This window comes from Papaver somniferum, chromosome 4 (assembly GCF_003573695.1).
Source record: "Papaver somniferum cultivar HN1 chromosome 4, ASM357369v1, whole genome shotgun sequence".
In the NCBI taxonomy this organism is placed as follows: Eukaryota; Viridiplantae; Streptophyta; class Magnoliopsida; order Ranunculales; family Papaveraceae; genus Papaver; species Papaver somniferum.
The window spans coordinates 148,642,749-148,659,640 of NC_039361.1; the positions used below are offsets into that span (position 1 = coordinate 148,642,749).

The following is a 16,892-nucleotide window of genomic DNA, read 5'->3' on the forward strand; positions in this document are numbered from 1 at the left end:
TCCAGTAATTTTCCTCTATGCTTTGCCATATATGGAGAGAATTTTCCATTCTCATAATGGTGGTATGACATTTATTGGGATTATCAGCCAGAGAGTCAATATCTCTTTTTATATTAGCTATATTGTGTTGGATTTTACCAAAAGTTGTTATATTCCATCTGTTAAGAGAGAATTTCACATTATTAAGGTTAGAAGCAAAGGGGAAACTAGCAGAACCATGTTGGTTTTTCTTCCAAGAGTCCCTGATTATATGTTTGCAATTTGGATGTTCCATCCATCCTTCAAAGTACTTAAAAGGGGAAGCTCCATCTTTCCAACTTGGGTTTGTTTTTAAGATTATGGGACCATGATCAGAGCCCCTAGCAATGAGATTATGGATTGTTGATTTTAGGAAGAGATCAATCCATTTTTCATTGCTTAGTCCTCTATCCAGTCTTTCTTCAACTTTTGTGTTATCCTCTCTTTTGTTGATCCAAGTAAATGGGTAGCCATTAAAACCCAAATCCTGAAGCTTCATGTCAGCTATTATAGTGTTGAATAGGTTTGCTTCTTCTCTGTTAAAAGGTCTTGAACCTTTTTTCTCCTCCTTTTTTAGAACAACATTTAAGTCACCCATAACCAGCCAAGGTATGTTGACTTTTTCAAATAGTTTCATCATATTTTCCCAAGATAATTGTTTTTCATATGGGTAAGGACTCCCATAGAAAGCTGTTATCATAAAGAGTCTCTGAGTGCTATTATCAGTAATCAAAGCATTTATTTGGTTGAGATGGTGGCTATCTATTGTAACTTGTAGATTATGTTTCCAGATAAGAGCCATTCCTCCTGTCTGTCCTCTTGGAGGAACCAACCAATAGTTGTGAACAATACACAATTTTAGGATCTTGTGCATATTACAATTTTGTTGTTTGGTTTTCATTAGGCACAATATGTCAGTATTGTGCTTGTTAAGGAGGTCAATTAGATAATTTTGTGTGTGTGGCTTCCCTAGGCCTTGGCAATTCCAAGTAATAGCTGTGAAAAATTCCCAAAAATATGAGATTATGGGATAAGTCTTAATAGCTTTACGATGAGTATGTATACCAGATAAAAGTGGCTTTCCTAGGGTGACACAATTCATGTTCATCATGCTCAGATTCATAAACTTGGAGACATAAATTAAGCATACCTTTTTGTCTTTCAGCTCCCAGTTAGAGGCAGAAGTCCCTTCATTTGTTGTGTCCTTTCTCCTTTGCGTTTCTGGCGCGAGATTCTTCTTGTGAGCACTTTCATTAGAGAAGCTTGTTGGTTCTTCAAACAGTCTTTTCTTCTTAGCATTTCCAGGATTTTGTTATCTTTCTTCATTTTTAGTAGCTTCAAATTCTTTCATCGGATTCATTTGACGTGGGAAGCGAGTCCATGCTCTGTTTGGGCTTTCTTCCTATGCAGCTTGAGTGTTAAGTCTTTCAAAACCTGGAGGAACTGAAAGAGAGTTCAATTCAGGTGCAGCTTTCATAGTTCTTGCTGCTCTTTTGATAGATGAGGTTCTTGCACTTCTTCTACTCTGAGGTTCCCTCTTAACTTCTGTTTCATCTCTTCCCCCTACATTGAAGAGGATTTCTTTGTCTTCTTCTAGAGTTCCTTTGAAAGGTCTGTTGATGAAAGGGTCTGATAGATCTGCTGGTTTCAAGTTGTGTGGAAACTCTTCCTCAGTCTTGACTTTGATGTTTACTTCATTCTCCTCCTATGGCTCTTTTTGTGAATCTTTTCCATAGAATCCAATAATTTTTAGGGCATTTGGAATGTCATTTCTTGTGACTTGGACTGTAACATGATGAGAGTCAGATGATTCATTGTTGCTATCCATTTTTCCCTCTTCATACTTTCGTGATCCTTTATGTTGTGCCTTGGAGGTGCCCCCTAGCTCTATTACTCTTCTATTTTCAGTGACTAATTTGCTTCTCCCTTCTTCCTTATGAGGTGAACAATCTTTTGCAGGGTGATCTGGGATTCTACATATTTGGCAAAGTCTTGGAGTGATGGCATAGTCATATTCTATTCCAGTCTTCTTTTCTCCTCATTTAGCCCACATACCAGTTGGCATTTTCTTCTTGAGATTTATCAACACTATAACGTCCACGTTCTTCTCATCATCATCTCTTCCATAGGGTATTTTGTATTTTTGTAGAATACTCGTTGGTGTGCATATCTCATACAGTGCTTGCAAACCCGTCATTCTTGTTGGAACCCTTTTTAGATGAATCTGCATCATAATAAAATCGAACCATTTTGTATCAAAGTCTATGAAGCCATATTTTGGTATCTCCTTGAGAACCATGAAATTATGCAGTGCTAGCCAAGGCCCTGTAGTTGCAAGGTGAGTTTTGTCTTCTTCACAGTTAACCTTGATCACATAGAAGTTGAAGCCTTTGTTGAATCTGGATAAGCTGAAACCTTTGGAAAGATCTCATAATCTTTTGATGCAATCCGTGAGATCCAAAACCAACACCTTGATTGTACCGGTCACATTTACAACTTTCCCTACGTTATACTGGCACTTTTGGAGGTGGGAAGAAGACAATTCTGAACTGAATTCCCTGTATATTGCCCACACTTAGCCAGTTGATGCCTTGTCCATAATTCCACCTTCTACTTGTAATACTATTATTTCTTCTCAACCTGAATGGGAAGTGGACATTTCCAAAAGCTATGAGAAAGATTAAGCAGTTAAAGAAATTATTTTCAAACTGCTTGTTTCACCAACTTCAGTGGAGCATCACAACTATAACAATGAAGTCTTAAGATATTAGTCCAGGTTGTATATTGGTAACGGTAATAACATTAAGAAAACTATCATATCTTATCATCTCTACACTCTTCTGCTATTGGAGGCCACTCAGGAATTCAAAGTAGCTATCAAAGAGCAATAGCTTACTTCTACTGGACAAAATGAGGAAGGGTGTGATGGAATTTGTGATCTCATGTGATGTGTGCCAAAGGAATAAGAGAGAACGTACTTATCCTGCAAGTCTGTTACAACCACTTCTCATTCCAGAGCATTCTTGGCAACATATTTCTCTTGGTTTTATTCAAGGATTTCCAAAATCAGATAGAAAGGATGTCATATTAATTGACAGATTGACTAAATACAGTCATTTTATTGCTCTTTGTCACCCCTACACAGCTGCAACTGTTGCACAAGATTTCTTGAGTCATGTTTACAATCTTCATGGGTTACCATCATTTATTACTTTAAACGGGGACAAGATCTTCATTAGTAACTTATGGCAGGACTTCTTTAGAGCTATTAGCACCAGCTTGCACCTCAGGACTGCCTACCATGACTGATGGCCAAACAGAAAGACTAAATGCATGCTCGGAGAACTACTTGAGATGTATGATTGGCCACATATCAAAATCTTGGCACAAGTAGTTATCATTAGTTGAATAGTGGTATAACTCAAATTATCACACCAGCCTTCACATGACTCCATTCAAGGCTCTTTATGGGTACTCCCCTCCTCACCTAGACTTTCCCATCTCAGCCACCACCTCTATAGTAGATGTTGAAGATTACATCAAGGAGAGGGATCAAATGATCAACTTATTCAAAGAGTCACCACACAAATCCCAGGAGAGGATGAAGTATTTTTCAGACATGAAGAGGACTGACAGACAATTCAGGTTGAATGACATGGTTTATCTTAAGTTACAACCTTACAGACAGACTACAATAGCCTTGAGGAAAAATTTCAAGTTATCATCCAAGCACTATTGACCATTTCAAGTCATTGAGAAGGTATGGTCTGTGGTTTACAAACTTCAGCTGCCACCACATTCCAACATACATCCATTCTTCCATATCCCACAACTCAAGAAAAAGATAGGAATTGCTGCCGCTGCTATCAATGGAGACTTCCAAGATAGAATGAACTCTTCCAGGATAGAATGGGCAACTACATCCAAGAATATCAACACCAAGTTTGTTTGGACTTTTAAGCTTTTAATCTACGGTTTCTTTATTAGGGTTAAACTTTTAATCTAAGGTTTTTTTATCAGTAAAAAAACGAACATTCTGGAATCATTCATCACCAGTGTAAACAATATATATGTCTACCGATAGACGAAACACATGACTACCCTTGTGTAATTGGTCACGACTTATGTTTAATAATGTGTAATAGGTCATGACTTATCTTTAATAATGGTTGTAACTATGTTCAAGTTGAGCGATTAATCAACGCTTTGATAAATCGCTACTTATAAAAACGTTATTAATGAAACGCTTTTAAAATTACGTTTCAAGAAACACATATTAAATATTGGTTCCAATCTGACGTAGATTATCAAACCGTTCTAACTTTAGACAAATTATAATTGCATCTATCCTTGAACGCAGTTTTAAACTGCGGCCGACTCCATGTGAAAGGTATATTCTCTGCCCCGATATATTTGGCAAAAGCCAGATTTGGCTTCTCTTCGTAGTTCTTTCCACTTGTAGTTTTTTTTATTCTCCCAACAAGTTGTCGTTGGTGTTTTTCCGTATAAAATCCGTGACTATTGTGGGTGCTCTAAAAGAAATGTACTAAAATTTAAACATAACAAACAATCCAAGTGTCGGTTTCTTTTACCCAATAATAGTTACACCAATCTAAGTTTGTTAAGTGCCCTCACCAGAATAATTACATCACAAAAGACCAATTCCGATTAATAGGAAGTGAGGATTTCATCATTAAATTTCGATTAATAGGCAGTGAGAATTTCATCATCGTTGAGTTGAGATATTTATTTAACGATAGTATAGGCATACCCTTTTTTAGAACCTTATATTTTACAGAAGAAATCAAACTTAACACACATTCTACGTGTCTTATCTTGCAATGACCATTAAAAAAAACGGACTTCATAGAAAATTAAGAAAACATTAAAAATGTTTGTGTCAGCGAAAACTTATTTTATTGTTTAAGGTGAGAGCTTTATTTTCTAAGCTTATAAGTGTTGACATGGCGGTACATGCACTACCCTCCGTCGTAACCTTATATCTAGCGGAATTTAACATACATTCTACGTGTCTGGCAAAACTTAATAAAGCAAAGATAGCAGTAAAAACGTTTCGGTCCGTGCCAACAATCATGTGTACACATAAAAAACTGACTTTAAAATTTTGGTTGTTTTCTCTTGTAGGCAGGCTTCACATGTATCTGTAACAAAACTTAATAAAGCAAAACAATGATTAGTAGAAGACAAATGAAAATCTGATCACATACTTTTTGGATTTCTTTGTTTCGATCTTCTCAATCTCAAATGAATTCACAGGGGCCAGATAACATACATAGGACAGACAATGCATGTCGCTAATTACATCTTAGACCCAGTGTGCAGTTCCTGCTCAACTTTGAAACATTAATGGCTAGTATTATCACCACCACTGCTGCACTTGTTGTGTTTATCTTGTTTTTGGCAAGTTTTTCCGGCGTAGAATCGAAGTACATTGCGTACAATACCTCTCAAAGTATAGTTCATGGGAAGCTTAATGTTCATTTAGTTGCTCATACTCATGATGATGTTGGTTGGTTAAAGACTGTTGATCAGTATTATGTTGGATCTAACAATTCAATCCAGATAGCTTGTGTTCAAAATGTCTTGGATTCCATAGTTCCGGCGTTATTAGCTGATAAAAATCGCAAGTTCATATATGTTGAGCAGGCAAGATCTAGTATTGGTTCTAACTAGTTTGAATTTTGCGAATTTTACTTTTTACACTAAGAACGCAATATTGCTATACTTGGTTGATGCAGGCATTTTTTCAGCGCTGGTGGAATGAACAAAGCGATACCGTTCAAGATATAGTTAAGAAGCTAGTTCGCTCAGGCCAACTGGAACTAATGTATGTATTCAATTTTGTTTCTGCTTACATCTACATCATGCTTTTTTTTGGGATCTGAATGAAATCATTTGGATCCGACTCAATGTATTGATTTTCTGAGTCAGTTGAGTCTCAACTGACTCAAAAATATGAGCGTTAGTGAACGGTCTGACATGCGAGTCAGATCCAGACACCTAATGGTCAGCAAAATCAAACACCATCTTATTTGTTGCTGTACCAATTTGGATTTGGATTTTGATTGTGTATTTGTTTTGTAATCAAAGAAATGGGGGAATGTGTATGCACGATGAGGCGGCACCACATTACATTGACATGATCGACCAAACAACACTTGGGCACCGATTTATCAAGCAAGTGTTTAATCAGACTCCTAGAATCGGTTGGCAAATCGATCCGTTTGGTCATTCAGCAGTCCAAGCTTACTTGCTGGGAGCCGAGGTACAGCGTAAAAAGGATACTGCAAGCATTTGTCGTGGAATATATATGCACATTTCCTTGTAACGTAAAGAGACAAACTTTGGTGGTTGTAGGTAGGATTCGATTCTTTTTTCTTCGGTAGGATCGATTACCAAGATTTACAACAGCGTAAAAATGAAAAGCGCCTCGAGTTTGTCTGGCAAGGTTCTAAGACCCTTGGTTCATCAGCTCAGGTGATTACTAATTTACTACGGGTGCACTTCTGTATTATATTCCCTTATCATGTGTTAACCACCAAGCTGTTGCTGTAGATTTTCGCCGGTGCACTCACCAGAAATTATGAACCTCCCAGTAGTAACTTCTACTTCGAAGTTAATGATGCATCCCCTGTTGTTCAGGTAAAGTGTAATATAAGATGCCTTTGAAAAGCTTGTTTGTTCACAAACTCATTTTTTTCCTGTTTTCGGATTTGAAGGATGACCATGATTTGTTTGATTACAATGTCCAAGAGAGAGTCAACGATTTTGTAGCTAATGCGATATCACAGGTACCCACCTCATGCTTGTACCGTTCTCGAATAGCTAATGCGATATCACTGGCTCACTACTAAGTTCAATGTTTTACTCCATATGCACAAAGTTGAGGAAGCTCTTTCTTTTTCTCAGGCAAATGTAACTAGAACAAATCATATAATGTGGACCATGGGGACAGACTTTTAAGTACCAATACGCAAATTCATGGTTCCGTCAGATGGACAAGTTCATACACTACGTGAATATGGTACGCCTTTTGTAATAATATCTCTCTGAAACACTTGGAGTAATGCAGCAACATTGTAGGTATTTCCTTTATACAAGCTGTTTTGGCATTTACAAAGCGAACTTCTGTGTTGCTTCGTCTTTTGATTTGAAATGGTTTCAGGATGGGCGTGTCAATGCTCTTTATTCAACTCCATCCATTTATACCGATGCAAAATGGGCAAGTCATGAATCCTGGCCGCTCAAGACCGGTGATTTTTTTCCGTGAGTTGAAAGATGCAGCTCGTTTTTCTCTTGATTACTTCTCATGTTCATGTATTCTTATAAGCACTGACGCATGTATATCAGCTATGCGGACCGAGCAAATTCATACTGGACTGGATACTTCACTAGCAGACCTGCCTTAAAACGCTATGTCAGGGTGTTGAGTGGTTACCATTTGGTAAGCTCAGTGTATTTTCCTCGAACATTAATTTCATATTTTGTACCTGTGTTGCTTATAACTTTTCGATCTAATAATCTAATTATCAGGCAGCAAGGCAATTGGAATTCTTTAAAGGGAGGAACAAATCAAGGCCTAATACGGACAGTCTGGCAGATGCATTAGCAATTGCTCAGCATCATGATGCAGTTAGCGGAACATCCAAGCAGCATGTAGCTAACGATTATGCAAAACGTCTATCAATGGGCTATGTGGAGGTGAATATTCTCTTGCAGCATCTCGAGAATTGTGTGACTATTGCATCATAGTTACTCTTTATGTAAGAAAATCTCATTTATTCGTCTTTATTTTCTGCAGGCTGAGGAGTTGGTTGCATCTTCACTTGCTAGCTTGTCAGAGTCAACAGGAAATCGGACTTCTGGGAAACCGGCAACTAAATTTGAGCAGGCAAGCTAATGAAGCTCCTGCTAGTGGTATAGTTGTTTATATTGTATTAACTATTGTTATAACGCAAAATGACCTGTGTCAGTTTCTTTCAGTGCCCACTTTTGAACATAAGTTATTGTCCACCAACTGAAGTCGATTTGTCTCATGGGAAAAGCTTTGTAAGTTCTTTCTCCATCTTATTTGGTTGGGTTGCACCATTAAATCACAAACTGCAATTCTTTTATGAACTCTTCGGTGTCGTTTGTTTTATTTTGTAGGTCATTGTTGTCTATAATGCACTTGGATGGAAGAGGGAGGATGTCGTCCGGATTCCTGTAACTGCATTTCTATTAATATCGGAAGTTGAGAGACCATGTGCAAGCAGTTGATAATTTTGTAAGCTGTCAGCTAACACTGTCTAACTTGTGTCAGGTTACCAGCGAATCAGTGACGGTCCGGGATTCCAGTGGAAGAGTAATTGAATCACAGCTCTTACCTCTGTCCAGTGCTTCTTTGAACATAAGAAACTATCATGTCAAGGCATACTTGGGAAAATCGCCAAGTGATACACCCAAGTATTGGCTTGCATTTTCCGCATCTGTACCTCCTCTTGGTTTCAGCACCTACACTGTTTCTGGAACAAAAACAGGAGGTTTGTTGCCATTTCTAAGCTACTCACATTCGGCTGTTCAAATTTCTCTAATGTGAAATTGCAGGTGCTAGTTTGTCCAAGTCAACAGTTTATGGATCAAAAAGAAATGGAAATGGAAGTTTAGAAGTTGGGCAAGGAAATTTGAAACTTATATATGATGTCCATCAAGGAAAACTTACTCAGTATATCAATAGAAGAAGCTTGGTGTGCACCGACATCGATCCTTATTTATCCAGGCTTTTGTTTTTAATAATCTCCACATTTGTTTACATTTAGTTTTGATGATATCTTTTGTCTGTTATCAACATTGTCAAGGTCAAAGCTCCTCTGCATCAGTCATATAGTTTTTGTTAACACAACGTGACTCCGTGTCATACACCGCAGTCCTGTATATTTGGAAATCCATGTATATTAGGAAATTGTGTTTATTTGGGAAAGATAGTATCTTAACCCTCAAGTTAGTTGTGCATATATATGCATTGAGTCTCTGTATATTGTATGAGTTTGAAATCAATAGAAACTGTCTTGTTTAACTTCGTCATCTTGTCTCTCTTCTCTTCAGTTAAAACCTAGTAGTTAACCCTTAAACCTAGGAGTTCTAGCTTGGTATCAGTAGGTTAGCAGATCCTATTCAGTTATGACAGACTCATCAACCATCTCTTCTACAGCCTCTTCTACAGTCTCTGCTATAATTAACTCTACCATGTCTTCCATGCAGTCCTCTACGACTTCTTCTTTTCAGTTTTCTCAACCACATCACATGATCACTGTGAAGCTAGATGACACCAATTACTCCTTATGGCGTGCTCAATTTCTTCCTTATCTTCAGGGACATGACTTGGATGGTTATGTCACTGGTACAACTCCATGCCCTACAGAAACTCTTGCTGCTGATCTCCCAAACGCTGCCTATCTTTCCTGGAGAAAACAGGATAAACTCTTAGTTAGTTGGCTGTTTTCTTCTCTTACCCCGGCTGCTTTTCGTCATGTACGTCGATTAACAACGTCTAAAGAAATCTGGTTATCTCTGGAATCTCTTTATGGCTCTAAATCTGATGCTCAAGTTCATCATCTTCACTGTGAACTACGAGCATTACGGAAAGGTTCCCAAACTATGCGTCAGTACATAGACCGTGCTCGTGATCTTGTGGACAGCTTGGCAGCAGCAGATACCATTGTCACAGACAAAGAGTTTCGTCACTGTCTCTTAGCTGGCTTGGACAGTACCTATGATGCTATTGTCACATCATTAACCACCACGATGAGTTCGTTGTCTGTTGAAGATTTTCTCACTTTTCTCCTGAAGTTTGAACTCCGTATTGATCAACAGACAAAGCTTTCCAACTCTCAACCAGTTTCTAATCTCGCTGCCAAGAATCGACAATCCTCGTATAATTCTTTTTCATCATCTGGATCATCTTCAGCACCCAACTCTCAGTTATCTTCCTTTCGCCCTACTGGTAACAACATAAATCAGAATCACCATGGGCATGGTTTATCTCAGCCTGCTCGTTTTCAGAATCAACGTGGGCCTGCTTCACCTGACAATCAACGTGGGCCTGTGAACTCTGATTCTTCTTCTACTCGTTGTCAACTTTGTGGGCGTAAAAATCATGAGGCCCAAGACTGCTGGAACCGTTATGACAAGAGTTTTCGACCACCTAGGCGTCAACCACCATCCTCTGCATCTCGGGCTTATGCTGCTTATGGACCTGGGTTTTCATCATCACCTTCTTGGACGCCTGATAGTGGTGCTACAGATCACATTACTAATGATTTCTCTCGTCTTCAATTTCCTACTGAGTATACTGGTCCTGATCAAATTCAGATGGGTAATGGTTCTTCTATACCAATTTCTAATGTTGGTTCCTCAATTTTAGGGACTCCCAACCGTAAGTTGCAGCTTCGTAATGTCCTCTTTGCACCCAAAATCTCTCATAATCTCTTATCTGTTTCTCGTTTCACTACTGATAACAATGTCTTATTTGAATTTCATCCAAATTTTTGTCTTGTGAAGGATCGATGTACCGGGAAGGTTCTTCTTCGCGGCATTAGGAAGGGTGGTCTCTATCAACTTGATGTTTCATCTCCAATTCCTCAGGCTTACATAGGAGAACGTGCTAGTTTACAAGCCTGACATGCTAGAATGGGTCATCCAATGATGCGCACAGTTCGCAAAGTTATTTCTCAGTTTTCTCTTCCAGTTTCAAATCAAACTATTAGTTTTTGTTCTTTTTGTCATGCGCATAGAAGTCATAAATTATCCTTTCAATCCAGTACAACAGTTTATTTGAATCCATTAGATTTAATTCTCTCCGATGTGTGGGGACCCTCTCATATTTTATCTAATGAAGGATATAAATATTATATTATATTCATTGATGCGTATAGTCGTTTTACCTGGATGTTTCCTATGTCTCAAAAATCTGATGCTTTCTCTATATTTTTCTTATTTCAAAAGCATGTTGAAAATCTTTTTGGTCGAAAGATAAAAATATTTCAATCTGATAATGCTGCTGAATATCGCAAACTCACTCCACGTCTCCAAGAACTTGGAATTTTTCATCGTTTTTCATGTCCACATACTTATGAACAAAATGGTTTGGTTGAACGTCGTCATCGTCATATTCGTGAAACTGGTCTTACTATTCTTAACATGGCCTCTGTGCCGTCTTCATATTGGTATGACTCCTTTTACACTGCCTGTTATTTGATGAATCGTGTCCCTTCGACTTCTGTCAATAATTCTTCTCCATATGAAGCTCTTTTTGGTATTCCGCCTGATTACACTTCTCTTCGTGTATTTGGATGTCTATGTTATCCTCACTTGCGTCCGTATAGGTCTCATAAGATGGATGCTTTATCTTCTCCATGTGTTTTTATTGGCTATAGCCCCTCTCATAAGGGTTATAAGTGTCTTCATATTCCTACGGGTCGAATATACATCAGTCGACATGTTGTTTTTGATGAGACTACCTTTCCCTTTGCATCCGCGTCATCACCTTCGCCGTCGTCGACTCCTTCACAGGTAACTCTTCCCTTGCCTGTTATTCACAATATTGCGTCGTCATCAGTATCTATCAATCATGAAACGTCTCCAGCTAATCATGAGCCGCCAGCAATTTTTTCTCGTCAACCACCTGTTGTTCCTTCACAACCGACAGCGTCCTTCTCTAATCATCAGCCGTCACCTGCTGTCTCTAATCATCAGCCACCAGTCTCTGTCTCTAATCATCAGCCGTCACCTGCTGTTACCTCTCAGCCGACAGCATCCTTCTCTAATCATCAGTCGCCAGTCTCTGTCTCTAATCATTAGCCGTCACCTGCCGTTATTCTTCCGCCGTTGCCATCACTCTCTGACGTTTGTCGGCTACAGTTGCTGAAAACATCTGATGCTGTCGATTCAGTGTCTCCTGTTCCTGATTCGTCCGACTCTCAGTTGTTTTTGCCGCCTTCTTCTGCTGCACCAAACATAGTTCAGACGTCTACTTCTACTGTTACGTCTGTAACTTCAACAGATCCTTCTCCTGTTACACACCCGATGACTACAAGATCTAGAGATGGTATTTTCAAACCAAATTCACGATATGCTCTCATCTGTGATTCCGTTCTTGAACCGTCTTGTATTTCTCAAGCTCATAAGGACCCTGAATGGCGTACATCATCTGACGATGAGGTCAATGCATTACTCCAAAATGGTACTTGTTCCTTAGTCCCATATCATCCTTATATGAATGTTATTGGTTGTAAGTGGGTTTTTCGAATCAAGCGTAATCCAGATGGTACCGTTGCACGTCGTAAGTCTCGTCTAGTTTCCAAAGGATACAATCAACAAGAAGGAATTGATTACTCTGAAACGTTTAGTCCGGTTGTTAAACCATGCACTATACGTATTATTCTTACATTGGCTTTGTCCTCCAATTGGCCCATTCATCAACTTGATGTGCAGAATGCTTTTCTTCATGGAGAACTTCAAGAGGAAGTCTACATGAAAAAACCTCCAGGTTATGTTGATTCTCGTTTTCCTACACATGTTTGCAAATTACATCGTTCTCTTTATGGACTTAAACAGGCTCCTCGTGCGTGGTATCACAGACTTAGCAATTTTTTGTTGCAAATCGGTTTTGTTACTTCCAAGTGTGATTCGTCCTTGTTTATTTATACTGGGACTCATGGTGTGATCTATTTGTTGGTGTATGTGGATGATATCATTGTCACTGGCTCTAGTACTACAGGTATTACCTCTATTCTCTCTCGTTTGCAGCAAGAATTTGCAATTAAAGATCTTGGTCAATTATCCTATTTTCTTGGGATTGAGGCAATTCGTACTTCTTCGGGGCTTTTTCTCTCACAACAACGTTATGCTCAAGATCTTCTTATTCGAGTCAAAATGGATGGCGTCAAACCAATTACTACTCCGCTGAGCCCTTCTGGTGATGTTTCTTCTGATCGTAGTACTTTATTAACGGATGCTACTGAATATCGTAGCATTGTTGGAGCTTTGCAATATTTAACCTTTACTCGTCCGGATCTTGCGTTTGCTGTCAATAAGGTTTGTCAATTTATGCATGCTCCTACAGAGTTTCACTGGGGATTAGTCAAACGCATTCTTCGTTACCTCAAGCACACAAGTACGTTTGGTATACTCCTTAAGCCATCCCCTTCTCTACAACTATCTTTCAGTGCATATACTGATTCTGATTGGGCTGGTTCTCTTGATGATCGTCGTTCTACAAGTGGATATTGTGTTTATTTGGGTGGTAACATTATTTCTTGGAGTGCTCGTAAACAAAAGACTGTTTCTCGTTCTAGTACTGAAGCTGAGTATCGAGGACTTGCTATTGCTACTGCCGAAATTATGTGGATTCAGTCACTTATTTCTGAGCTTCGTATATCCACACGCTCTCCTCCCATATTATGGTGTGATAATCTTGGTGCAACTTATCTCACAGTTAATCCTATATTTCATGCTCGGACGAAACATATAGAAATTGATTATCACTTTGTTCGTGATCAAGTAGCTTCCAAGCTTCTTGATGTCCGTTTTATATCCTCTAAAGATCAAATTGCGGACATATTTACAAAACCACTTTCTAGTGATCGGTTTTCTATTTTAAAGTTCAAGCTTACGGTTCAAGATAACCCGTTACGCTTGCGGGAGGGTGTTAACACAACGTGACTCCGTGTCATACACGTCAGTCCTGTATATTTGGAAATTCCTGTATATTAGGAAATTGTGTTTATTTGGGAAAGATAGTATCTTAACCCTCAAGTTAGTTGTGCATATATATGCATTGAGTCTCTGTATATTGTATGAGTTCGAAATCAATAGAAACTGTCTTGTTTAACTTCGTCATCTTGTCTCTCTTCTCTTCAGTTAAAACCTAGTAGTTAACCCTTAAATCTAGGAGTTCTAGCTGTTTTTACACCGGTTATGACTACAGTGATATTCAAGACCCTCAGGTGACTCTACTTCTGTCAGTGCAGCATTCCTCTTGAATTTTTGTTTTTTTGCTCTCCGGCTATGTTGTGAAAGGCGAGCTAGGCTGTCTTCTAGGTGCAAGGGTGGCGCCTAACTAATAAAACCCCCAAGGCGCCAAGAACGTGAGCTATTACCTTTCTAATTTGGTTTTTCTGGTCACCTTTAGAGCCTTAGGCGAGCCTAGGCGCTAGGCAAGACGAAGTGCCTTGCATCGCCTAGCGCCTCACGCAATATAGCTCTTGGGTTTTAATTTTTTGATTTTGTACAGTTATGCCTGACAGTTTCATTGCATTTTTATATATCTTTTGGTGAAGGCATCTGGAGCATATATATTTCGTCCTAATGGTACATTTCCGCTTAGATCTGGCTCAAAGGTATACATATATTTTGCCTACGGATAAAGGAATTCCCATTCATCAATATAGTAATCGCCGGGGTCATGAAAGGCTAAGTCCTTATAGTTTAATAGTGTCTGAACTCTATTCAATATTTTGTCACTGTCAGGTTCCTGTGACTGTTCTACGAGGACCAGTGTTAGATGAAGTACACCAACAGGTTAATGCATGGATACATCAGGTACTTCGCCAATGCACCCGTCCTAGCTCTTAAATGTTATAGTCATATGTGAGGGTTAATCCAAATGAAAACATTTTGCAGATCACAAGAGTGTACAAGGGAAAGGAACATGCTGAAGTGGAATTCATTGTAAGCTCCTAGTACACTCATTCGCACAAGGTCTATAAATCTAGCGTTAGAATGTTAATGCCTGGAGATATTCTGAAATTTCAGGTTGGACCGATACCTGTTGAAGATGAAATTGGTAAAGAAATTACAACTAAAATTTCGACTACCTTGAAGACCAACAAAACGTTCTACACGGATTCAAACGGACGGGATTTTATCAAAAGGGTACGTCTACACGCTCTTTGAAGGGGAGAAAGTGGTTTTCATGTGCTTGGTCCAGCAATGCCAATGCCAATATTTCATTTCAATTGCAGGTCAGAGACTACAGAGCAGATTGGGACTTACAAGTAAACCAACCTATAGCTGGAAACTACTATCCAGTATGTATTCATCACTTGCAAAACTTCCAATCTAAGCGTTCTGGCTCTAAGATTAGCTGTTATTATGCATTTGACTGTGCTTAATGAAGTTGTTACTGCATACAGATTAATCTTGGAATATATATAGAAGATGACAAGACTGAGCTTTCGGTTCTGGTAGACCGGTCAGTGGGTGGATCCAGTTTAATGGATGGACAAGTAGAGCTGATGCTCCATAGGTTTGTTCTTCAATTTCCATTTTTTGCTTACAAAATGCAAGAAATGAAAGATGTGCAACATTTTAACTGAAGTTTCTTAGACGCGTACCATGCATTTCCTTAAAATGTTGTGTAGGAGGTTGGTTTATGATGATTCCAGAGGTGTTGCAGAAGCACTGAATGAAACGGTCTGTGTCGCTGATAAATGCACGGGGTTAATAGTAAGCACACCTTGCCTAGTTGTTCTTGTTGACAAGCATCTTTCAATGTGATCTGGATGTGCAACCAGTACACAATTCTTGCAGGCCTCGTTAAAAAGATAATATATGACTTCAAATGCACCTTATGACAAAACTGGACTACTTGCAGATCCAAGGCAACTTTTATCTCAGGATTGACCCTGTGGGAGAGGGGGCCAAGTGGCGCCGTTCATTGGGTCAAGAAATATATTCGCCGTTTCTCTTAGCCTTCACTGAACAGGTGCATTAACAAAAAATCTCCAAAAAATCGACCTTGTTCTGGCATGTCATGCATTATAGCTTTTTGATGAATTCTTTTTCATTTACAGGATGGCGATAATTGGAGGAGCTCTCATGTTACGTCTTTTTCAGGGATGGATCCCTCTTACAGTCTACCTGATAATGTTGCAATGCTAACCTTACAGGTAAGGGCCGGCATTTTCAATATAGCATCCGTGTTGGTTGCTGATGAACTGTTTCCCAGCTTCGTATTAGAAATATACGTAACGCTGTCGAATTTGCAGGAGCTTGTAGACGGAAAAGTACTTGTACGAATGGCTCACCTATACGAGGTCTTCTATTTTTGTCTTGTTTATAACTACCAGGCATTGCTGTGTCTTGTATAACTGAATGTATTCTTTGAGCCATTCAGCTTGCTAATTGTTTTTTCGCTATGTCATGAACCCCAATATGTCAAAGATGGGTGAGGACAAGGACTTATCAATGATGGCGCATGTGGAACTAAAAGAACTGTTCCCATACAAGAAGGTGAATTACTGGCTACCTGGCCGATTTCAATGAACCGCCTAGCTATTTATCTGTTATGCCCTTTGCTCATATTACTCACAGCTTTTTGTGTAACACTGCTTGGGCTCTCGCCAGATTGGCAAAGTAACAGAAATGAGCTTATCAGCTAACCAAGAAAGAGCTGAAATGGAGAGAAAGAGATTGGTCTGGAAAAATGAAGGCTCCTCGTCCTCGGAGGTAAAAGCTAAGGTGGTGAAGGGTGGGGCGCTTGATCCAGTGAAATTGGTCGTTGAACTAGGCCCCATGGAAATTCGTACGTTCACTATCGATTTCGGTGGACATTGACGGTGCTTTGTCCCGGAGATGGTTGATTCATGGACTCGTATTTACTTCTAGGACAATTTAAGAGTCCCATCATTTCTTCTATAGTAAAAGGACTTATAGGGAAGAGACGTTGTGGCTAGCAAGGGCCCTGAGTTAATGTGTTGGACAGCACCTTGTTTGTCAGTTTAATGGAGTGATAATCTTCTAAAAATGAATGTTATATATTGTCAGACTTTCTATTATGTGGCTGACCGCATTTTACCGTGGGATCCGCACAA

At 39.1% G+C, this 16,892-nt stretch overlaps 1 pseudogene; it reads left to right on the forward strand.

Annotated features, from left to right (window-relative positions):
* The first annotated feature begins 5,288 nt into the window (after positions 1-5,288).
* On the forward strand, positions 5,289-16,635 carry LOC113273270 (annotated as a pseudogene).
* Positions 16,636-16,892: the final 257 nt, after the last annotated feature.